At 32.2% G+C, this 25,705-nt stretch overlaps 1 pseudogene; it reads right to left on the reverse strand.

The window, feature by feature from the left end:
• Positions 1-14,048: 14,048 nt before the first annotated feature.
• Positions 14,049-18,169, reverse strand: LOC127093044 (uncharacterized; annotated as a pseudogene).
• Between the last annotated feature and the right edge of the window lie 7,536 nt (positions 18,170-25,705).

The raw sequence follows: 25,705 nt of genomic DNA on the forward strand, positions 1-25,705 counted from the left end.
GTTAGACCATTCAGTTACCCCTAAGTCGTTTAGTTATTTAAGGGTTGTTTCATTAGACGATTAACTATAGTGAAAATCCTAAATAATAAGGAAAATAGTAATTCACTCCTATTCATTATTTTCGACGACAATCTCAATAATTTCTACAAGCTACATGGTTCTTAATATTCTTGATTATATAATAATATTATAATATGTTATGATTTATATCTACCTAATAACAATTTAAAAATTCATCAATTGATATCGGAGACGGTTACATACATTTTGTGACTATGATATAAATATTATTGCATCATTCTTCCATTGAATTTAGTGTGAGATTATATATCACTGATATTGGAATGTGTAAAATAAAATCAATTGCTTATGTATTGTGAATAGTTAGGAAGGTGAAATTAAATTTGTTTTGCATCATGCCTTTTGTTTTGTTATGATATTCACAATACATTATTTAATCAACTTATAATGGAAAACACACTTTTTGTACCTTAGTTTTATGAAAGTCACGCTAATGGTTTGGGATGATGCAAAATTTCATCTTATATTTTGTTATCAATTCTTTATAGATTTTTTTTATTAAAGAATAAAGAAGATGCATTTTATGTAAAAGATTTGTAAAACTTCAATTTTTTTCAATTTGAATTTTCTCTTAATTAGATTTCCAATGCTTTAAGTTGTGACAAAGTTTTCTCTTACTATTGTATTATCGTCAAAATCTGATTAAACCTATGCGTTTAATTTTTAATTGAGCATAAATTACACGTGTCAAATAGATTGCGTCAAAAGCGTGTTAGTTCATGTGCAAATTTTATTTATTTTATCAAATTCGTTTAATATTTCAGAGATATTATTATTATTATTATTATTATTATTATTATTATTATTATTATTATTATTATTATTATTATTATTATTATTATTATTATTATTTTGAAATTTTTGACATCTTTAAATATTTAATAATACTTTATTTGATAATATATAATAAATTTCAGTCTAGAATTTATTGTATTACTTTTGGCAATTATAAGAGAATGTGAATGTATGAACATTACCACTCAAATTTCAACCTAAAATTTCAGCCTTTTATTATATTTGCTTAGCCATGTTGTTATTAAAAACCATTTGGGAGAAGAATATGGACATTAACACTCAAATTACTGACTATTAATGAAATCACTTTATTTCTTGATTTTTACCTTTTATTCATGTAGATTATATTGTCAAATATAATATATGATACTGTAAATGTTATGATTAATTATAAATTCTTCATTGAGTTATTGACATTTATATTATTGATTATTAGTTATTATTAACACAATTTATTGAGAATTATTTAAAATAATTAAAACTATCATTCTTTTAATATAAGAATTTATTCTTGATTTATAAATCGTTGATATAAGAATTTATAAAATTATGGTGATTTATAATTAGAGTCTTATAATATAATATATCAATTACTCTTTGATTATGAATCTGTTTTTGAGATGACATTACAATACTCTATAAATGATAAAGACTCAAAGATTATTCAAAACGATAAAAGTCAAATTCTTGGAGATTAGTCATAGTTTTATTATCATTTTTTTAACCTCCTATGACTTATTATATAATTGCATATTTAGATAAATTTGGATAAACCTCTTTCACTATTACAAATACCATTTTTAACGTCGCACGCGAAAGAGATGTAACCTTGGCTATTGAGGAGACGTAATAAAGGGCAACATGAAAAGATGTCACTTAATACCTCGATTAATGTAAAATTGAAGGTTAAAGTTATCTGATCATGCATTCAAACCAACATCTGTATTTTTATTATTTACAAAGTTTGATGGCGCGCCCAACATAAAATGTCGGTTTTTGTTTAAAAACCGAGGTAATATCACTATATTATTACGTCGGTTTTATTTAAAACCCGAGGGGTGGATTTTTTTTTTATATTTTGGTTTGTACCTGAATTACATAACCATATCACAAAATACATAACCATATTTTGTCGATTTCTAAAACAGAAACGTTGTACCTGCAATACAGAACCATATCACAGAAGAGCAATAGTGTACATCAAATACAAAGTCAAAATTGGATAAACCTTATAATTTTACAACAAAACTAAATCAAATAATTAACCAACAAAATAAATTACCAAAATAGAAAGTCTGGTAGGTTATCCAAAAGTTATATGCTAAGATTTATCACCGGTCGTTAAATACATATAACTTGAATAACAATTTAAATAAATTAGGATAATCAGCAATAACATTAAATCTTTAGTAAAAGGAATAAAGAAGGGTAAAATGAATAATTATCAATTCGTAAGTGATACAAAAAATTTACTTACTAGTTTTCCCATATCCCCTCTTTATGATCAGACAAATAACATGCACATCATCTGGATCATTTTCTCCAGATGGTTGACGTGCATGTGTTGCGAAACAAGGGGTCTCGTAGTTAAAATCTTGTTTTTTATCAAGAATATATTTTCTTTGAAGTACAATTGGTCATCTAGTATTAGAAGAATCGGTGACATAAAAAACTTATTTTGATGGGATTTCCAAGATGAATGATGCATTCTTATAAGTTATCTTTCGAAGATCAACTCGTGTGAATCTTAATTCATCGGTTTCTACACCAACGTTATCGTCAATACACTTTCACTTAAATAAATGTATTTTGAAAGAAACATGATCAATCTCCAATATCTCCTCAATGAACCCAACATATGTTATATATGCTAGTACAAGATTGTTATCTTTGGGACTAGAGAAGTATATGGATGCAACTTCAACCATAATCTCACTATTTTGCATGGTACTACGATCATCCTTTGATTTTGTATAGAATGAATATCTAGTAATTTCGCATGCACTCCAAGTAATTATATTAAACTTGGGCATACGTGACAACAATTTAATTGTCTCGGATGCACAAGTACTCTCTTTAGAAACACTTTCATTAAACCAAGTTATGAAAGTTTTGTTATGCTCTGTCAACAACCATTTTTTATTCATCTGGGGGTATCTTTCCTTTATAAGTCTTTTGTGAGTGGTCAAGTAAGGTTGAGCTTCATCCAAATTATTCAATATATACAAATATGCTTGAAGAACTACATCTCAGTCAAAAGTTTTAACATTTAAACCTTGAGTACCTTAACCATCATATCTTCTCTCATGGCGAGACTCAAGAATTCCTATAGAATTAGCTTCTGACAAATACATTGTACGAAACTCAATAGCTTCTTCTGTGATGTACCATTCAATGAACAAAGCTTCTGAATGGTGATGATTCTTTGTAGATATTCATCTAACGCTCTATGGGATATATCCACTGTAAATAAGTTGGACCACAAATTCTAATCTCCGATGGACAACTAAGTGGACCATAATGTTAAAGAATGATGGAGGTGTGAAGACAAGCTTCCAACATGTTTTGATGAAGACAATGTTTTTAAAGCTCAAGTCTCATTATTAAAGAAGAAGGAAAATTGCTTATGATCATCAATCAAGGTATATGAATTTCTTATCATAGACAATCTTGAAGTGCTCAATATATTTGATCATGCATTTGAAAATATTCATTATATACTTTGATAAAATACTTTTCAAATGTTTTTACTAGCATTGGTTGAAATTTAAATATGCTGCTGCATTCATGAAGTTTTTGGACTTAGAAAATTTTCAAAAAGTTTCAGCATGCAATCGATTGAAGCCTTTGTGCAATTGATTGAATGGCTTTGTGAAAAACAAATTTTTAACCCTTGTAATCAATTGACATGTCCTTGCAATCAATTGCAGCTGTGTAATTTTTCAAATTTTTATTTCATGTCATCGATTGATGGACTTGTACAATCGATTGCACCTGAACATATTTTGAAAAATGTTAAAACATGATCACTACTTAATTTACTCATTTTCATGGCATCTCATAATTTTAAACTCATTATATTTCGGAAAAATTATCCAACCATTACCATGTTTTATCAAGAGTTATTCTTACTCTATAAATATAATTCAAATTTCATTTTAATGTAACATCTTTCAAACATATTTTACAAAAACTCTCTGCATAATTTTCAATTTAGATGCTTTTTGAAAACTTTCATATAATTCTAAAAGCATCATTGAGCACTTAAAGAGTTTATGATATTTAACTTTCATATTTTAAAGAGAAGAAGTCCTACATACATGATTTAGTTTATCAAATTTATTACTACTAAAATTCATTATTGTATCAACATCTTATTTTTCCAAGATTGTTGGATATACGATTGTGTGATTATTGTACTTGTTATCAAATACTGTTGGAAACAAGGGTGTAAGAAAATGAATGATTGTTTTATTTTTTTTAAGTTGTAAATCACAAGAGGATTTTTCTTAGTGATTAGGTTAGAACACAGTGTATAAAAGTTTATATTAGACTTGCACAAAAGTTCTGACATTATTGAAATCTCTTACTACGTAAGGGGACTGAATATACTCTCGGATTGTGAGGGGAACCAGGGTAATTCTTGGTGTTCTTTATTTCTTATATTTACTGCTTTCATCACTTATTACATCAAGCAAGAAAAGAAAGACACGCCATTTAAAAACCAGATATGTTTTTAGATACCTAATTCACCCCCCTCTTAGGTGTACTTATATACTTACAGGATGGAAAAACATCTCTAATTGACACAAGATAGTTGCAGTCTCATGTTCCAACTCATCTAAATTTTCAGGATCAATGACTTTACTATATATAGCATTGAACTATAAGTATAATATGGTTATAGTTACCCTTACATTCATTGGTAAAATTTCACAGATAGTCACTAGTAAACGTTGTTGCACCAAGACATGAAAATCATGAGATTTTAAGCCAACTAATTTTTTATCGTTCTCTGACACAAGTTTCTTCATATTGTATGAGTACCCTTAGGGAACTTTGATACCCTGCAAACAATCACAAATTTTTTCTTTCTTTTTTAGAGAGAGTGTGCAAGTTGTGGGTAAATATGTTCTATTTCCTATTTCTTTTGGGGCTAACTCTTGTTGTATACCTATAACCACCATATCTTCACATGATTTCTTAGTATCTTTTGTTTTTCCTTTAATATTGAGAAATATTTCAATCAAACTATCACATACATTTTTCTCCACATGCATCACATCAAGATAATGTATTAAATCAAGACTAGACCAATACGGAAGATCAAAGAACACCGACCCCTTTTTGCAACTATTTTTCTCCATGGACCCTTTTTCTTTACCTTTTTAGTTTCTTTCCAAATACAGGCTTAATATGTTATTGTCTTTTATAAACTTCCTTCCCGGTTAAGGGCTTTAGAACAAAATCAAACTCCTACTCTCCATTAAAAGTCTTTTGCAATCTACGGTATGGATGATTATATCTTTAACATTTTTGAAGGCCAAGATAAACATTCTTTTTTCCATGTTGTAGTTGGTGGTAGCATGTATGAAATTCACATATAGGACACGCTTTATGTCCCTTGATGTTGTACCTAGACAAATTATTGTATGCATAAAATCATTAATTGTGCAAAACAATATGGCACACAACTTAAAGTTATAACATATATACGCATCACCAACATCAACGTCTTCCTCTCACAAAAGTATTAAATCTTCAATTAGTGGGGTTAAATAAACATTTATGTCATTCCTTCGTTGTTTTGGACCCGAAATCATCATTGATAACCTCATATATTTGCGCTTCATGCACAACAATGGAGATAAGTTGTACATTATGAGAAGAACAAGCCATGACGTATGGTTAGTACTCAAATTACCAAAAAGGTTCATCCGTCGGTGGCAAGTCCTAGCCTAAGGTTCCTCGGTTCTAGTCCAAAATCTGGAAACAAAGAATCAATTTTCGTCCATTATAATGACTCATCTACATGGATAATTTTTCTATCACACATTCTTTCATATGTATGCCATATAATTCTTTGCATCATTTGCATTAGTAAAACATCTCTTGAACATTTGAAATACCGGTAGGTACCACATTACCTTGGAAGGAACACCCTTTTTAGTTACATTATCATCGTCTTCAATGCCACTGTCATTCTTCTTGTATGGTGACTCTCCATATCTCGGACACTCATTCAAGTTTTCATATTATTTCCTATATAATATGCAATTATTACGATATGCATGTATTTTGATATAACTCAAACCCATTGGACATAATATCTTCTTGGCCTCATAACTACGATTCGACAACATGTTACCTTCTAGAAGCATTTGTTGAAACAATTTAAGCAACTCAATGAAACTTTTATCCGTCCACCCACCTCTTGCCTTAATATAAATAGTCTTAACACATCTGACAATCTTGTAAAACTTTTGTATCCCGGATACAATGACTCTTCATGTCTTTTTGCAAAGTATCTACCATATTAGCATTCTTGAAAGTATCCACCCCAATATCACGAATCATGTCTTCTAGAGTATCATTCATAAATTTATCATCATCTTCAATTATAGGTGACGGAGGTATTTTTTTGTCACTTTATTGTGCCATACACATTTCCTGTAATTTTGAATAATTCCATCACAACTTAAATGATTGAATATTTCATCCCTTGAATGTTTGTGCATATTTTGGAAAATTTTACAAGGACATAAAGAAAACCTTCTCCTTAGGAAGGTTTCTTTTTGAAAAATCAAGAAATTGAATCACTTCATTCTCATAATCTTTACTAAATCTATTGGCTTTCATCCAACTATGATCCATAATCATATACAACTTCTGAAAATAAAATAAAAACAATACACAACCAACAATAACTACTAGAACAACAAATACCATAACAACATTATAGTAAACAATATAAGTCTCAAAAACCATAATAACAACAACAACCACAAATAGAAACAACATCAACAACGTAACAACAACAACAACAATAAAAATAATGACGACGACCTACGACTACAACATCAACGACGGAAACAACAACAACAGTAATGAAGAATTTGTAAAAATTGGAAATATGATGAGAAACTCAACTGAGAAGAATTCGAGCTTACTTCCTCCTCGGAGAAGAAGGGCGGTGGTTCTGAGTTTTGAAAAAATCCTTTGTTCGCTTGAGAAAAATGAGTTTCGTTCGCTAGGATGCAAAAAGTGAATGAGACAAAAAATTATAACTCTGAAGGAATAAAAATTATTCTTAGAATTTTTAATCTCGATTTTCTTCAACAATCGAGGGATAATATCCGACGTAAAATGTATAAAAATAAAGTCTTTTTAATTGTAAATAAAATATAAAAGTACAGGAGCTGGGAATTAAAGCTCAAACACTAAACAATATTTTACGTCGATTTTTCTAGAAGACTAAGGTGAAAGATAAAGTTTCTTAAAAAAAAAATTAGCGTGTTCCAACCTCGGTTTTTCAATAATTGAGGTGAAAGCTTCGTCATGAAATGTAGTATTTGTAATAATGTTTACAATAATATTATCCATGTTTTTTTAATTAAAATTATACAATTATATATAAATTAAATATTGTATTTTTTAGAGTATTTTGAAATTAAAACTCTATTTATTTTCATAAATTGATTTCTTGTTACATATTCAAATAAATAAATACAAGTATAATTTTATGAGTATATTAGAAATTTCATTATTTAAGAGTTTTATTATGGATAATTAAATAATCAATCTTAACTTTTATAATTGTAATCTTATCTATCGTAGGTGTAATTATACAAATTTTACTATTTTAGATAAAATATAATCAATCTTAATTTATATGATTAATTTGTAACTCACCTATCATAGATACAATTGTATAAATTCTGTTTAGTAAAATAATTAAATTTATTTTAGTTATAATAAATACTTTATTGATGATAATTATACCATATCGGTGTGTTATTATTGATATAGTTTATTTTGTTCAATGTATTTTGTAATTTTATATTTATGTCAATTATGTTTCGAATACCATATTAGTATTAGATTTTTTTTTACATAATATTTCTACATTGTTATATTTCTTATTTAATATTGTTGAAACTATTATTTAATAAATAAGAAATTATTTTAAAGACATGTAATAAATCTAATAATTTATTTTAATAGTTTTTATTAAAATGGATTTTAATTTCTATGTATTATGTAAGTGATGGACATACTCTATCGGTGCGACGTTACTTGACATGATTATTATGTGATAGAGAAAATAGTTGAATATTTATGTAAAATTATTTCAAAACTCTTAATTTTAGTTCAACTATTATTCTCTATCAAGTGGGAGGATTTAACATGTCAATTGTATAAAATTAAGAAACAAATATTATTTATTTATTACTTTATAGAGACTTATGTTGAGGATATTATATTCTTATATTAGTAATAAAGTTTATGACTATTTGTGACATGTATCCTCAATAATAGTTAAAATTAAGTCTTATATTTTTCCGCTACTTATAACATAATATGTTTATCAAATGTGTGTGATTATAACTATAGTGTTTGAGTTTTGAGTGAATTATTATGATATTGCATATAATCATATATTTAAAATTTTAGGGATTTGATCTCAATCAAATGATGATAAATCTTTTATATGACCATCATATTCGTTCATGTGAAATTATTTAAATAATGATATTCTATTTACGCGCAAAATATGTGGTTGAATTTGTAAAAACTCTAATAATGATATATTATACCACCACTTCTATGTATAATTTTGCAATAAAAATAAAATTAATATCCAATTATATAATCAGAGTATTTAATATTAGTGGAGTCTGATAAATCTTTATCCTATTGGATTAGTAGGAGTGCACGTGTACACAATCATATAACCTCAAGATTTTTAGATTATTATTCACATATTGTCATACATTCTTGCATGCACTATAAAATGTAATATATTTTAAGAAGACTTCAAAATATTAAATAACTCTAAGAGGTCTTATTCCATTATACTTAGATATATATTATTCTCTTAATTTCAGAAAACATCATAATTTGATGTTTAAATCGATATTGAAAACACACAATAATTCTTTAGCATGCAATAATATTGTGTTATTCTATCTTCAATAGTCCATATTTGTCCGGTCATATTACATGATGAAAATAGTGATGTAAATAATAACTCTATTTAATCTTAGCTAATCATAGTTGTAACTGAATTAGGTGCTAAGTTAGGAGCTAAAGTAGGAGTTAGTTAGTTCCCTAGTTTACTATATATATTAATTACACTTGTATATTGTAATTAGATTTTTATAATGAATATACTTTCTTTAATGAATTTCTCTCCTATGATATTCCAAAGTTAACATGGTATCAGTTTGAAACATTTTTTTCCGCGATTCATCTTCTTCCTTTTTTTTTCTCGTTATTCAATTTCCTTTCTTGCTGAATCACCTCAACAATGGTGATTTCTTACTCTGATTTTGCTACCAATCCCTCCAATCCATATTATATGCATCCGAATGAGAATTCATCTCTTATTCTCGTTCAACCTGTGCTTGATAACAAGAATTATCAAATCTGGTGCAGATCGATGAAGGTGGCTCTTATCTCCAAGAACAAGGTAAAATTTGTTGATGGCACTCTTTCTCCTCCTCCTATCTCTGACCCTCTCTATGAACCCTAGCTTCGATGTAACAACCTCGTCCTCTCATGGATTCAACATTCCATCTCTGAAGATATTGCGAAATCTCTCCTCTGGTGTGACCGTGCTTCTCTTGTATGGAAAAGTTTAGAGAATCGGTTCTCTCAGGGTGATATTTTTCGCATTGCTGATATTCAAGAGGAAGTAGCTCGTCTTCAACAAGGAACTCTTGATATCTCTTCGTATTTCACCAAATTAATGACACTTTGGGAAGAAATCGAAACTTTTCGCCCAATTCGTGATTGTACTTGTGCTATACCGTGTTCTTGTGGTGCTGCTGCAGATCTACACAAATTCAAGGAGCAAGACAGGATAATCAAGTTCTTGAAAGGTCTTGGTGATCAATACTCTCATGTTTGTTCGCATATTATGCTGATGTCTCCACTTCCAACCCTAGACAATGCGTTCAATCTGATTCTTCAACAAGAACGCCTGTTCAATCTTCATTCAACCACTGATTCTTCATTTGAGAATCAACCGTCAGTGAATTACTCCTCTCAAACGCCTTCTCGTTCTTCTCACAACTCCGGTCGTGGTCGTGGTCGTGGATATTCCTCCGGTGGTCGTGGCAACCGGCTCTGCACTCACTGTGGTCGCACCAACCACACTATTGAGACTTGTTTCATCAAGCACGAGTATCCTCCTGGTTTTCAACATCGTAAGCAACATCTCTCATCACCTGCTGGAAATGCTTCTGTGGTGAACTCTATTCAAGATGCTGGTTCTACTCCAATTTCCTCATCATCATCTGCTTCCACATCAACAAATGTATCAAGTGCCTCTTTGTCCACGATTCAAGAGCAATATACTCAGATTTTACAGCTTCTCCAACAATCCAACTTGCAGTCTCACTCACCCTCTTCAGTTAATTCTCTTTTTGCTACAAATTCTGTCTCTCATACCTCTCCCTCTCCTTCATCCGGTAACAATCTCTCCAAACCCCAAGGAGATAATAATAGTCAATGGTGGATTATTGACATTGGTGCCACTGATCACATCACTCATATCTTTGACAGTTATTTTTCCACATATCACATTGCACCCAAATCTATGACCATGCCTAATGGTGACACTGTTACTACCACAATAGCTGGTTCAGTTTTGTTATATGACTCCCTTGTTCTTCATAATGTTTACTATTTTCCTTCATTTCATGTCAACATTATCTCTGTTACTACTCTATTTGATTCCGCCTTATATGATGTCAAACTCTTCCCTAATTGTTGTAAAATTGTGCAGCTACACCATCCCAAGATGACTGGATTTACAGCTAGGAGGATTGGCAAATTGTATGTGCTTGACACTACCTCATTTCTGGATCTCTCTCCCACACTTGATTCTGTCAACAGCTCCATCTCTACTCATTCACATTCTTCCAAACCTGATCCTGCCACCATTTGGCATTTTAGACTAGGACATTTAAGTTCTCATATACACAAATGTATTTTATCTCACTTTCCTTTTGTCACTTTCAATGACAATCATAAACCTTGTCATACTTGTCATTTGGCTAAACAAAGAAATTTACCCTTTGCTCATAGTAATACTAAATCTGTTTCCATTTTTGATTTAATTCATGCTGATATATGGGGACCTCTTTCCACCCCTTCTATATGTGGTCATAAGTATTTTCTAACACTTGTAGATGATTACAGCAGGTTTACTTGGACAATTTTCATGAAAAATAAAAGTGAAACCCGAACTCACTTAATTAATTTCATTTCTTTCATAGAAACTCAATCAATAAGAAACTCAAATGTATTCGTAGTGACAATGGGCCTGAGTTTCTCATGACTAGTTTTTACCTTTCTAGAGGTATCATCCATCATAGTCATGTGTTGAAACACCTCAACAAAATGACATCATGGAAAGAAAGCACCAACACATTTTGAATGTTGCACGTGCTCTTTCTTTTCACTCTCACCTCCCTCATAACCTTTGGCACCTCTCCATACAACAAGCTATTCACATTATCAACAGACTTCCCACCCCTCTTTTGAACAACCTCACCCCTTATCAAATGCTTCATTCTACTCCTCCCAGCCTTAATCATTTAAATTTTTTTGGATGTCTTGCATACTCCTCGACCTTACACAACAATAGAACAAAATTTGCACCACGGGCAAGAAAATCCATCTTTCTTGGATATAGGGAAGGCACCAAAGGCTACCTCCTTTATGATCCTCTCACCCATGAATTTTATGTTTCAAGGAATGTAACTTTCCATGAAACTATCTTTCCTTTTGCTTCACCTCCACCTGAAAATAATTTTGTCAGTATCAACCCTAATACAAATACCATTGACACATTTGACATTCTCACAGATATTCCACCATCCTTAACTTCACCAAATGAACCTACCTCTCCTCCATCTCTTCATAATTTACCTCCTCCAACACATGACATCACCTCTTCTCCCTCTCCTCACCAATTACCTCCTTCACCACATGACATAATCTCTCCTACTTCCCCTCCTGTACCAACCAGAAAATCTAACAGACTCACAAAACCACCAGCTTATCTCTCTGAATATCACTGCAATTTGCTATCCTCAATGCTGCCAGCATCTAATCCAGGTAACTCTCCTTACCCTCTTTCTTCTGTCCTATCCTATGACAAATGTAGTCCATGTCACAAACAGTTTTGCCTATCCATTAGTTCCCTTATAGAACCCAAAACCTATAAACAAGCCTGTAAGTTTGACTGTTGGAATCTTGCTATGAAATCTGAGTTAGATGCTCTTGTATCCACAAGCACTTGGTCTGTTGTTGATTTGCCTGCAGGTAAGCAACCAATTGGTTGCAAATGGGTCTACAAGATCAAGCATCATGCTGATGGATCCATTGAACGATACAAGGCCCGTCTGGTGGCAAAGGGATACACTCAACTAGAAGGTGTGGATTATTTTGATACCTTCTCACCAGTTGCTAAGCTCACAACAATTCGCACCCTTCTATCTCTGGCTGCTATTAAGGACTGGCATTTAGAACAACTTGATGTTAGCAACGCATTCCTTCATGGTGATCTACATGAGGAAGTGTATATGGATCTGCCTCCTGGGTTCTTGCCCCCTAATTCTTCTTCTAATACAGTCTGCAAATTACATAAATCCTTATATGGACTGAAACAGGCTAGCCGACAGTGGTTTTCAAAATTATCCACTGCTTTTATCTCCCTTGGATATTCACATTCATATGCTGACCATTCCTTATTCACAAAACTACATAATTCTCATTTCACCGCTCTTCTAGTCTATGTTGACGATATTGTCTTGACAGGTGATGATCTACAGGAAATACATTATGTCAAACGATTTCTTGATTCCACATTCAAACTCAAGGATCTTGGCAAGCTTAAATACTTCCTTGGATTGGAAGTTGCACAATCCACTCAAGGTATCTTTCTCAATCAAAGGAAGTATGCATTGGAATTGCTTGAGGACAGTAGTTTATTGGCTACAAAGCCTAGTCCAACTCCCTTTGATTACTCCTTGAAACTACATGACAGTGAATCACCCCCCTATGAAGATGAAACAACCTATAGAAGACTTGTTGGCCAACTGTTATATTTGACTACAACCAGGCCTGATATTGCTTTCATTGTTCAACAATTTAGTCAATTTATATCTAAGCCATTACAAGTTCATCACTCTGCAACAATTAGAGTGCTCAAATACCTCAAAAGTGCTCCTGCTAAGGGATTGTTTTATTCTTCCTCCTCCACACTCAAACTTTCTGGTTTTGCAGACTCGGATTGGGCAAGTTGCCCTGCTTCTCGCAGATCAGTGACTGGTTACTGTGTCTTCCTTGGCACATCTTTGCTGTCCTGGAAATCCAAAAAGCAGTCCACAGTATCCAGGTCTAGTTCAGAAGCGGAATATAGAGCTTTGGCTAACTTAACTTGTGAACTACAATGGTTACAATATTTGTTTAAGGATCTTCACATTCCTCTTAATCAACCTAGCTCAGTCTACTGTGATAACAAGAGTGCAATCTATCTTGCTCACAACCCCATTTTTCATGAGAGGACAAAACATATTGAAATTTACTGTCATGTCATTCGTGAAAAAATACAAACTGGCCTCATTCACCTCCTGCCAGTTCCTTCTGCTGCACAATTGGCAGATGTACTTACCAAGCCATTGCCTGCTTCCTCCTTCAATTCATTGATTTCCAAGCTTGGTCTATTAGACATTTATAGTCCAGCTTGTGGGGGGCTATTACATGATGAAAATAATTATGTAAATAATAACTCTATTTAATCTTAGCTAATCATAGTTGTAACTGAATTAGGAGCTAAGTTAGGAGCTAAAGTAGGAGTTAGTTAGTTCCCTAGTTTACTATATATATTAATTACACTTGTATATTGTAATTAGGTTTTTATAATGAATATACTTTCTTTAATGAATTTCTCTCCTCTGATATTCCAAAGTTAACAGTTCATAATATAAAAGTACAAGTAAATATCAATACTCCTATCGAGTATGATATTGTGTTAAGATTGTACTTAGGATTAAATATATCAATACTCTCGTAATAGGGTATGCGTATATGTAATTACTATTCTTAGAACTATGTCGATATTCTATAACCTTTAATTTGAAAACTCATTAGTAAAATCACTAACTACATACTTATACACATGAGTAAGTCCAGATCTTGACTAAAATATTTGGGGGGCGATAAATATTAACTAAAATATTATAATTGAAATTGCCTTAAAATCATAAAATTTAGATACAATTTTTTCAAATATTCAAAATAACTAAAACAAAATAAAAAATATAATATATAAAAAGAGATATCCAACCTCGAATTAAGTACCGCCTTCCTCTCTTTTAAAGACTTGAACTCATCAATAATTGAATCAGTGGTGAAGTGTTCATCTATTTCTTTTTCAATGTAAAACATCATATTGTCTGCAAGAAATTCATCATCCATCTTATTGCGCAATCTTGTATTGATTATCTTTATTGCTGAGAATGATCTTTCTGTATTAGTTGTAGAAACTGGAAGAGTCAAGATAAGACGAATAAGTCGATCAATCAAATAATATGTATTTGCATTCCCTGTCTTTTCTAGAGCTTCACACAATTCAAACATAGTTGACAAGTTATTTAAATCTGGATGACCAACAACATCAAGATGAAAGTGTTGAATTTTCTATCTCAAACTAATTTTCTCATGCTCACTAAAATCTATAGGATAAAATTTATCTACAAGAGCACATATATTATTTATATCAAATGCTTTGTAAATATCCTTAGGAACCAAACTATTTCTTAGACTTAAAAGCTTCATTGTTTGCTCATAAAACCTATGATTCAATTCTTGCAGTTATTGATCGATTATAACACAAAAGAGATCCACTCTTAAATATTGACCCATAGTGATGTGATCTATTTGATGACGTGCACGACCTTCATGCTCTATATAAACCACATTACCATTAGGAGAATCAGTATCATGTTTTTCACAAAATAATATTACATCTTTCAATAAACCATCACATCCATCTTCGATCAACTTTTGAATTAATGTCTTTGTAGTCATGACTAACTACAAAGCATTAAGTATATCTTGATATTTTTTTTGTAAATCTTGACACAAACGATCTATAATTCCCATAAGTTCTCTTATCATGTGAAAAATTAATATGAGTTCAAATGATTTCATAAAATTATAAGCAACATTAGCATCCCCACGTGTAGCATAACTTTTCCCATTTTTTCTAATATCTGCAAGAACCACACAAGTTGGATTATGCAAATCTATCATACTACAAACAAAAGAAAAGTGTGAGCTCCAATGATATTTGCGGTTCATTTCAAAGTACTAATCTGATTTTCTCTTTTACCACTATCAAGCTCACCAATCTCTAGAAAATTTGAAATATTTAAATGGCATTTTGAAACTCATCATGATGCTTACTAGTGGATCATATAACATTGACAATATGAGTCAAGTGAGAAAAGAAACCATGAACAATAAAAACTTATCTTGATGCAACAACCAAAGCAAGTTGTAATCTATGTGAAAAACAATGTATGTAATAAGCATAAGGACAATCCTTGATAAATAATGCTTGAAATTTATTTCACTCCCCTCTAATATTACTAGCACCATCATACCCTTGCCCACAAATATCTGAAACAATTAGACCATGTCAAGAAAGAACATCACAAATTGCATTTTTAAGAGTGATAGCCATAGTGTCGTTAACATACATAAGCTCAAATAATCATTCTCAAATACACCCATTTTTATCCACAAACCTCAAGATAATAGCCATTTGTTCCCTCAAAGGTTCATCACGCGATTCATAAATAATTACACAAAATTTAGAATCCCCAATCTCTCATCGAATATACCTTTTCACTTTACTGAAGGAGAATTGCGATCCAAAACGCAGTAGAAATTAAAATTTTCTCCTTTAGTGATCCTTACGAATGGACATGATCAGTGATAGAATAGTTACCTCTTATGACGATTAAAACCTTTGATGGAGATCTACGGAGCGATCACGAACGATGAATGACGACAACGCCTCTACTCAGTCCACACGAACGGATTCCTTCAATCTCAGTGCTAGCTGCTACGAATGAAGGCTTTGAGTGAGAGAAAGAAAGAGAGGAAACGAAATTGCAACTGCATTAAATGCTTCTACACAAGGGTTCTATTTATAGAACCACTTGTGTGGGCTTCAAGCTAAAAAGCCCAATTAAGTGTATGTGGCCCATATCTTATAATATGCCAAATTCACTTAAGCACGTGGTACCTTACCATATTTCGTATTCTACTTAAGTACACCTTACCTTACGATGTTCTACAATTCACTCAAGTGCACCGTACCTTACGATGTTCCTTAGTTACTCTATCTCTCATCAATCCGTCCTTTGTGTGTGACCCTGTAGGTTTTCGGGACATTGACAATTATATTAAATCACGTATTTAACATAATAAACAGTGAGCGGTGTCTAGCAACACATCACTTCTACCCAAGACACGAAAATGTCATGTGATCTGACAAATTCTTCTGTGATAATACTTATATGTATAATTACCCTTTTGCCCTTATGACTATATTGAAGACAAGGCATAAACCGTGTCATCCTTGGCCAGTTCAATATTGGGCCCATAAACATTTATCCTGTTACGCAGGATGGGCAAATTCCATCTAGGTCACTCATGTCCCTTAGCATGCTTCGTGGAGTACCCATCAACTGTCTTTATGGTCATCCAGTTACGGACAACGTTTGATCAGCATTAAAGCACTCGACTCTACATCTAGGGTCCATAGTGGTTTCAGGTCGAAGGGTGGTATACACCATTATCACCGTGAGAATAACTTATGACACTTTGCATAACATTCTATATAGTATTCTCATAGCGGGTCAATCTAGTATAAATATTACTCTTAACATTCATACTTATGTTTAAGACTTGATAACTCCTTATCCATGATCCATGAGATGTGATCATCAGTCTATATACATAATAGTCTTAATGCTTTAATGTTATCCCACTTCACAATAAAGCTCGACTACGGATACTTTAAGAATAGTGTCCTTATGTTTAATGTGATCTCATGATTAAGTCACACTTGATACATTAAATGGACTAGCTATTCTAGGGACTTTATTAAATAAACATAATAAAGAAAAAGTCTTTTATTATTAATAAATAATTCGATACAAGTACCAAAAGTATTGACCTCTAGGGCTTACACCAACATTTATAAGACATGACTTGCAAAATTTCATTTTGAATTGAATAAGAGGTATACTTTGAATTATATTGATCATTCTCTAGTACTACTTTTGCAATAAGAGTTTTACCATTTCAATAAAGTTACCTCTATTTTTTGATCCAAATGATTCTTCATGGCCTCTAAAGGAACAAGCTTGAAATACGAGCCAACAAATGGAATTAATAGAGCTCTTGAGACAAAGTCTATTTTGGATGACTTGATCAACACATTGCACATTAAGAATATTTCTGATGTGAATTGATTGATTGAACAAGTCTTGAGAAGATTTAAAAACATTAAGGTGAACAAAGACACTCTCCAATATGATTAAGAAAAACACATTTCTTTCCGGCATTGACCTTTATCCATAATTTTAAATCCTTTTATAGTAAACAAATCAACTCCGGGATGTCCAATAGGGTTTTTATTGAACAAGTAACAAAGTAAATAATAAGTAACACCATTAGATGGAGAATATTCTAATCATGAAGGGAACATTTTAAACCAAGACGTTCGAAATCGTCTTGGATTTTTATCTCCATTAAGGGGATATTTTTCAACTTTGCATTGATATGGACCCCAATTAAGATAAGCTCTTCGAACTTCATCTCTTTGATTCATTGGATATTCCCAAATTTGGACATGTTTGTCAGGATCACGTTCTAAGCAATTAATATCAAAATCTTCTCTGGTGACTTTTTGAATCTTGCGAGATTGTTCATCTTGTTGAACTTGAATTGTTTGTTCTCCGGATGCTTGCTCCTCAAACATTGATGTTGAAGCTATACATTTTTCATCTTTATCATAAGCTTTTCTTTTAAAAAAATGCTTCAATTATATACTCAAACAACCGTGAACAAACCACTTTAAATTACACTGCAGTATATGTATCAACATAATTTACACAATAATAATATATCAGTGAAGTGAACAAACTGTGAACAAAAGCGTTGATACCGTCGTCAAAACCGTTATTGAAGCGTTATCGAATCGAATAAAATCGTCACCAAAGCCGATGCCGTTGCGCTGTAGAAAGTAAATTAATGTGTGGTGGCTTTGTTTTGTTTGTGAGTTGAGTAAAAAAAGAAGAAATGAAACGTTGGATTGCAAAAATAGAGGTAGGCAAAGAGGTAGCATATGGGAGTGGAGTATGGAAGTAGAATAGTTTTGATTTGTCATTTTATTTTTATTGTGTCCAAAACCACATCGTTTTAGTATATAATTTTCTTTTTAAAGTGAGGGGTGCAACTGCTCCTGCCAGCACCCCAGTAAATCCGGCACTGAGTAAGTCTTATGATATTTTACGTTAGTGGGAGTTTATCGTTAGATTATTCATATGTTTGGGTCATTCTTAATAAAAAAAATTCTATTATCTTAAATATGTTACTCTAAATTCATCATTCTTTATATAAGTTGTGAGTCTTTATTATGTATGATTTGTTTTTTTCTATCGGATACAATTTATGCAATGCTAAAATTTACTACTATTCTTTTGATTGATTAGTGTTTTTGACAATTATTGATATTTTAATATTAAATTAATTTGTTAATAATTAATTATCATCATTCAAGTGAGAGATTACTAGATTAATTATTTAATAAATTAAATATGGATTGACATAATTAATTATTAATAAATTAGAGTACGGACCATTCTTGTAAAATATTAATTATTGATGAATGACTTAATTAGATTTTGTGTTTGAATGAATTTAGATGGGTTGGACCATTCAATAAGCCCAATGCGAGGCCCTTGCCCTCAGCCCGTTTAGTTATTTAAGCCTTTTCCAATTAGACCATTAACACACAGTGAAAATCCTCTCATACTTACTATCTTCGAAGACAATTTCCATCATTTCTACAAAAGTACATCATTTCTACAAAGTATGGTTCTTATTATTCTTAATTATACAATAATATTAGATAATATCTCATGAGTCCTTTGTTATAATTGGATTGAAGATAATTTAACTTATGTATGTTTTATTATATATTTATTTTGTAATTTATTTATAAATTATATTTTTTATTGTTGAAACTCTGATTTCTTTCTTCTCTCTTACTTTGTCATCTCTATTATTAAGACAATATTTAGAGTTTGTTTTAAACTTCTTTGATATGCTTCTAACATTTGTCATTGAGTTACATAGAAGTATACTTTTAAAATTTTGAATGAGGAAGAAAAAGAAAACATGTTTTGAAATTGTCAAAAATCATAAGACTAAAACTCATCAGAAAAGTCGACGAAAGACGTCGGAGTTGTGGAGCGGTCTGACAGATGCTGGTTGGCGGCGACACAACAAAGTTGATATAGGTCTAATCATCCTGTTACGGTGAAGGTTTGACGACAGACAACGACACATGTCTGTGGTCGGTTCACATATATTGGATTTGGTTGTTTCGGTTCCCAAATTTGTTTGTTAATTGATTATGTTTTGGATTCGTTAAGATCTATTGAGGTGTGTTTTGGGCTCTTTCCTAGATTGCGTTATGGACCCGTTAAGAATTAGTTAAGAATTAGTTCACATGTTTATTCTTATCTTTGGAACCTTCAAAATGGTAGTATGAAAGACTAAGGGATTAGGTGACAATCCTAGGAAAAATTAGATGAGCAATGTAGAAATTCTTATGATTGTGTTATTAGAATTCGGGAACTTTTAAATATTTAACGAAATTGAAAAACACTTCTAAACACTTGGTATATATAGAGTTAGAGAGAGTTAGATAGATTGTAAAAACTTAAATTGAAAATAAGATTTGTTTTAAAACCAAAAATTTGATCTCTCCTAGTTAATCGGTTTGATCAAATTAATTAATAATTTTTTATTTAGAAAGAATTGATAATTATAATTAAATTTAAAATTATTTAGATAATTAAAAGTAATTATTGTGAGTTATGTCTCCCTAAAAACTGGTTATATTATTTATGGTCACTAAGTAGGGTGAATCCTATATTCATATAAACTTCTTAGTATCATAAATGTTTGATTCAATCTTTCTCTATTTTTTTCTTGTTACCTCTGTCATATTCTCAAAATAAAATACTTAAAAGAAATATAAATTAAAGACAGTTTTATTGGCAATAATCCTTATGTGAAGTAAGAGTGTTCATAATTCATGAAGTGAACTGATTCATATCATACTAATAATTTGATCACTCTTTAAAAACCATTTTAATAAAAAAATAGTTAACTTGAAAATTGGTTCTCATTCAGTTTAAGTTTGATTCACAACCAATTCTTATTTATAAACTGATTCAAAATCATATTCGGTTTATAAACTGGATTTATTATGAACTGCTTTTAAAATTAGTTTGTTTTGAGATTATACTTTTTTGAAACCCCTATCTCAAAACAGCTACTTTAATGGCCACTTCCTCATTGTTAAGGTAAATCGCCTCAAGGTAATGTTCCCTTACACCCACATTTGATGACCCAACAAATCAAATGACACGTTGAGAAAAGCATAGAGGGACACTAAAGTGAAAGATGGGATAGATATAAAGGAATGCTCATTGTAAAAAATAGGTGACAAATAGGTTGAAAGGATTCTAATGACAAAATAAAATATTAATATTGTATCAGAAGATTCCTAATGAAACCATGAGAGAAGACAAGGAAGGGGAATAATGCCTTGCCTCGTCATGAATCCCTCTTAGTTGTTTTTTTACGGGATTTATTGCCCGTTTATTAGATGTGTTTTCCCTTTATTAGACGTGTCTTCTGTTTCGGGAATAACATACATAACGTAGGAGAATGGGGAAGTTATATGTCCACAATCCGTTACAAAGTTAAATGACCAATGTTAGGACCGTTAGGAGTGAAGTGCTATCTGAGCATTATTAGGTGGTATTGAGTGAATATGACCCCCTTTTGCTTCCATTGGAGAGAAGTATTTATAGAGGGCAATGGGTCAATTGTGGAGGAGTTATTTTTGCCCCATTATTAGATCATAGGGAGGAAGAAGTTATTCCTAATTTGGCTTATTCCTCTATACCGTTATAGTGGGACATATCATCTCCCATGTTTACTAGGCAAGTAGGAAAAAGTATAAGTGGGCTAAGCCTAATTGGCGGGTGGCTGACTAAAATATGGGCGACCTCATGGCCCATTTTTGGCGACTGGTGGCTTCACCGGTTGCCTCACCCCCACCCCTTATTGATCTTCCTCGCTCTTACTTAAGCTCCCCCTTATTGTAACCCGATAAAAATTTAACATTACATAGTCTCTCAGGCACAATGGCTTGTTAAAGGTCGAAATATTTAATAGACTTTACATAAGGGGAGATTAGGCTTGTAGACGGTGCACTCATATGAGCCTATATACCGAGACTCATAGTCGAGTCCTTCAGGCGATACTTTATGTTGAGACCCTCAAGAGAGACTTTATATTGAATCCCCCAGGCTTGACTTTATGTTGAGTCCCTCAGGATTGACTTTATGTCGAGTCCCTCAAGCGAGAATTTAGGTCGAGCCCCTCAGTCGAGACTCTATGTCGAGTCCCTGAGGTGAGAATTCATGTCGAGTCCTTCAGGAGAGACTTTATGTTGAGTCTCTCAAGAGAGACTTTATTTCGAGTCCCTTAGACGATACTTTATGTCGAGTCCCTCAGGAGAGACTTTAAGTCGACTCCCTCAGGCGAGACTTTTTTTCGAGTCCATCAGACAAGACTTTATGTTGAGTCCCTCAGGCGAGAATTTATGTTGAGTCCCTCCCTCAGGCAAGACTTTATGTCTAGTCCCTTAGGCGAGACATTAACCCTTCTCGAGTGTGACTTCCATCAAGTACTCAAACAAGACTTAAGAATAAGTCTCTTAGGCAAGACTCTAGTCGCGCATCTTGGGAGAGTTTTGAATGTCTTCGTCCCGCCTGAGGAAACTCAAAGTCCCTCTGGGGGAGAATTTAAATAGCCTAAGAATTCTAAGTCCCTCGGGCGAAGTAGCATGTGGCTCGGCTAATGAGACTATGAGTTCTTTAGGCGAGGCATTGACCCTTCTCAAGCAGGACTTCCATCAAGCCCTCAAACAAGACTTAAGACTAAGTCTCTTAGGCAAGACTTAATTCGCGCCTCTTGGGCCAGATTTATATTTCTTGTCCCGCCTTTGAAAACTCTAGGTTCCTCAAGCGGGGAGTATATGTAGGTTATTCACATAGCCTCGGAGGGAGACGCTGATCTATGTTATGAAGTCCAACTTATGAAATATTTTCTTAAGAGATGGAAAATACCTTCTCGTGGAAGTGCACCGTGTTCACGTATTGCCTCGAGCGATGGCAAAGATCTTCCTGTGGAAGTCCAACATATTCATATTTCCATGAGAGACGACAAGGATCTTTCTGTGGAAGTCCAACATATTCATATTTCCATGAGAGGCGACAAGGATCTTCCTATGGAAGTCCCACATATTCATACTATCATGAGAGGCGACAAGAATCTTCATGTGGAACTCCTGATATTCATATTGCTATGAGAGGCGACAATGATCTTCTTGTGGAAGTCATGCATATTCATATTGTCATGAGAGGCGACAAGGATCTTTCTGTGAAAGTCCAGCATATTCATATTGTCATGAGAGGCGACAATGATCTTCCCGTGAAAGTACAACATATTTATATTGCCATGAGGCGGACAAATCTTCCCGTGGAAGTCCAGTTATGTGCTTGTCTCGATAGGAAATAAAGATCTTCCTGTGAAAGTCCAACATATTCATATTGTCATGAGAGATGACAAGGATCCTCCCGTGAAAGTCTATCACTTACTTCAAGATTTTACCGATTTTTTTCTAGCATGTGATCCAGCCAGAACTGAAGCAAGATAAACAGGGGGAGCCTTGTTAAAAACCCTATCTACATAGGGTGAAAAAGTGTCGCCCTATGATTCAAAATAGACTTAAAATGTTCTTAAATAAGTTACAAACGGCATAGAAAAAACTCGTCTTATCCAATAAAAATAATTAACTAATGCAAACACTTATATTTGTCTAACCCCTTGATCTTGTTGACTATCTAACTTAGATTTGTTTCACTAACTCGTATCTTGATATGCATGATGTAATGTGAGACATCTAGATTGACGATTTGCTATCCTTTATCTTTTTATCTGATAGTTTGATTTCTTTGATCATTGTGATTCTCTGACACTTAAACTTGTTTATTTGTTTTTCACTTGGTGCATAGGTTAATGCAGCGGGAGAAGGTAGCTTTTCTGACTCTAGAAGAGCTATTACAATATAGCAAAAACAGTTCTTGTTGCCTTCTTAAATGACAACTAAACCTCGAAGATCTTAGTTTCCACATTCACCGGCGTAATAAGAAAAATCGTAAAGTCATTAAAACCTCTCAGCACAACGACACTTTATCGTACTCAAATTCCGAATCTCATGTCATCGGCTCTAACGTCTTTCTCCTCTGATATCATGGTGAGCATATGGCGGAAATCGTCGTCGCCGGATTTTCCGACGAAGACTGTTTTACGGTAGACAAATATTTGTCACTAGGCATTATGAAATTAAAAGCCATTTTGGTTTCTCTTAAAACCTGTATCCAATGGTTAGAAAATCTTTTCATTTTGAGTGTACCGCTAACAGGAAAAGTTTATTGTAACATAACATGCGTGTTTAATTCTGGGTGTACTGCTTCCCATTATTTTGTTGTTTAAGGCTCTTGTGCATTCCACAAACAATTAACCATAATAGCATGATTTATTTGTAGGGAACCACAAAGTGTAAGATAATTTATAAGTTCTTAAAATTGACATAGCCAACAGTATCATGGAATAAAATCTATTTATATTGTGATCAACAAATTTACTAAACAATGGTTTCGCGCTATGAAGCTCTGACACGCCACTCACACGGCGTGTTGCTGTGTCGGACACTACACTCGTACGATATGTATCAGACACGTTTTAGAAGTATTCAATAAAAAAAATTGTTGCAGACACGGATACGACACCTTATTTCAAATAAAGAATACCATCCAATTCAAAAAAATTCAGAATTAAAAAAGAATCAACTAAATTTTTTTTAAAAATTAAAAAAATAAATAGATTTTTTAGCTTTCATATTCCACTTCTTTATTATAAAAACAACACAATTAGGATTCCTTATTTTTTTATATTTCACTACTCGAGCTCTATTACTTCAAAAGGTTGCGCTTAAGCTACTTGCACAACCTTGTTTATCATCATGTTGTGAAAGAAATTGGAACACATATTCATTTATCCAAGAAAACAAGAAGACACCACATCAAGCAGAAGCTTTAGTATATGTGCATAGTAATTTGCGACTTCTATCAATGTGGGATGTCGTTGGAGATGAGTTTGGATCATTAGATGACAGTGGATTTCTTGAAGTTGCTGACTTGTCTTTGGATGAGATAGACTTAGAGACTAGATTTCTCAATGTGGAGTAATTATGATATGATTTTTATCATCTTATTTTGGTGGATTTATGTCTTTTTTTTGTTGATTGAAAGTAGTAAGTTTAAATAAACATAAATTTTGTTTCTCATTTTAAATTCTGGATAAATTTTACCCATAAATTATATTATTATATTAATATATAAAATATATATAGTCGTATCAGTGTCTTATAATTTTTACATTAACAGGATCCTTGTGTCTGTGCCCGTGTCCGAAAGTATTAAGACCTTTAGTCTAGACTTGCCTAAGGCATTCAACAGATCATTAAGAATAATAAAATTAATGTTATGATGTGTCATGTTTATCATATAGGCATTAATATTTTTCATAAATGAGAATGTGTGAAACTAATTTTGACTATGCTTTCTCATCTATTTTTGGGCAAATTTAATAGCTTTTTAACTATGACAGGGAAAGTTTGTATTCATAGACCACAATCATGCATTTTTATTTATTCATTGATATTATTTCTAACACAATTTTTTAATAATTTTTCTTAGGCGAATCAGATGAGATCACAAATATACTATCTTTTAAGTGACGCTTTTAGCATGTCCCTTCTTTCTTTGGTAAAAAGTCCTTTTATATTTATTTTCAATCTCCAAAGTCATCAAGAATGTCCGATGAATTTACACCAGTTTTAAATTGGGTGTAAATAGAAGGTATATTGCACCCTGTTTTATAGAAAAAGGGTGTAAATTATTACTTATATACATTTAAATAAAACAAATTTACACCCCATTTGATATAAATTGGATGTAAAATGAATAATATTTACTATGAATCTAAGCAAATTTACACCTTTATACCCTATTTTCTTTAAATAAGGTATAAAAATATGGTATATTACACCATATTTTTTTTAAATAAGGTGTAAAAATATGATATT

The sequence above is a fragment of the Lathyrus oleraceus genome, chromosome 1 (assembly GCF_024323335.1).
Source record: "Lathyrus oleraceus cultivar Zhongwan6 chromosome 1, CAAS_Psat_ZW6_1.0, whole genome shotgun sequence".
In the NCBI taxonomy this organism is placed as follows: Eukaryota; Viridiplantae; Streptophyta; class Magnoliopsida; order Fabales; family Fabaceae; genus Lathyrus; species Lathyrus oleraceus.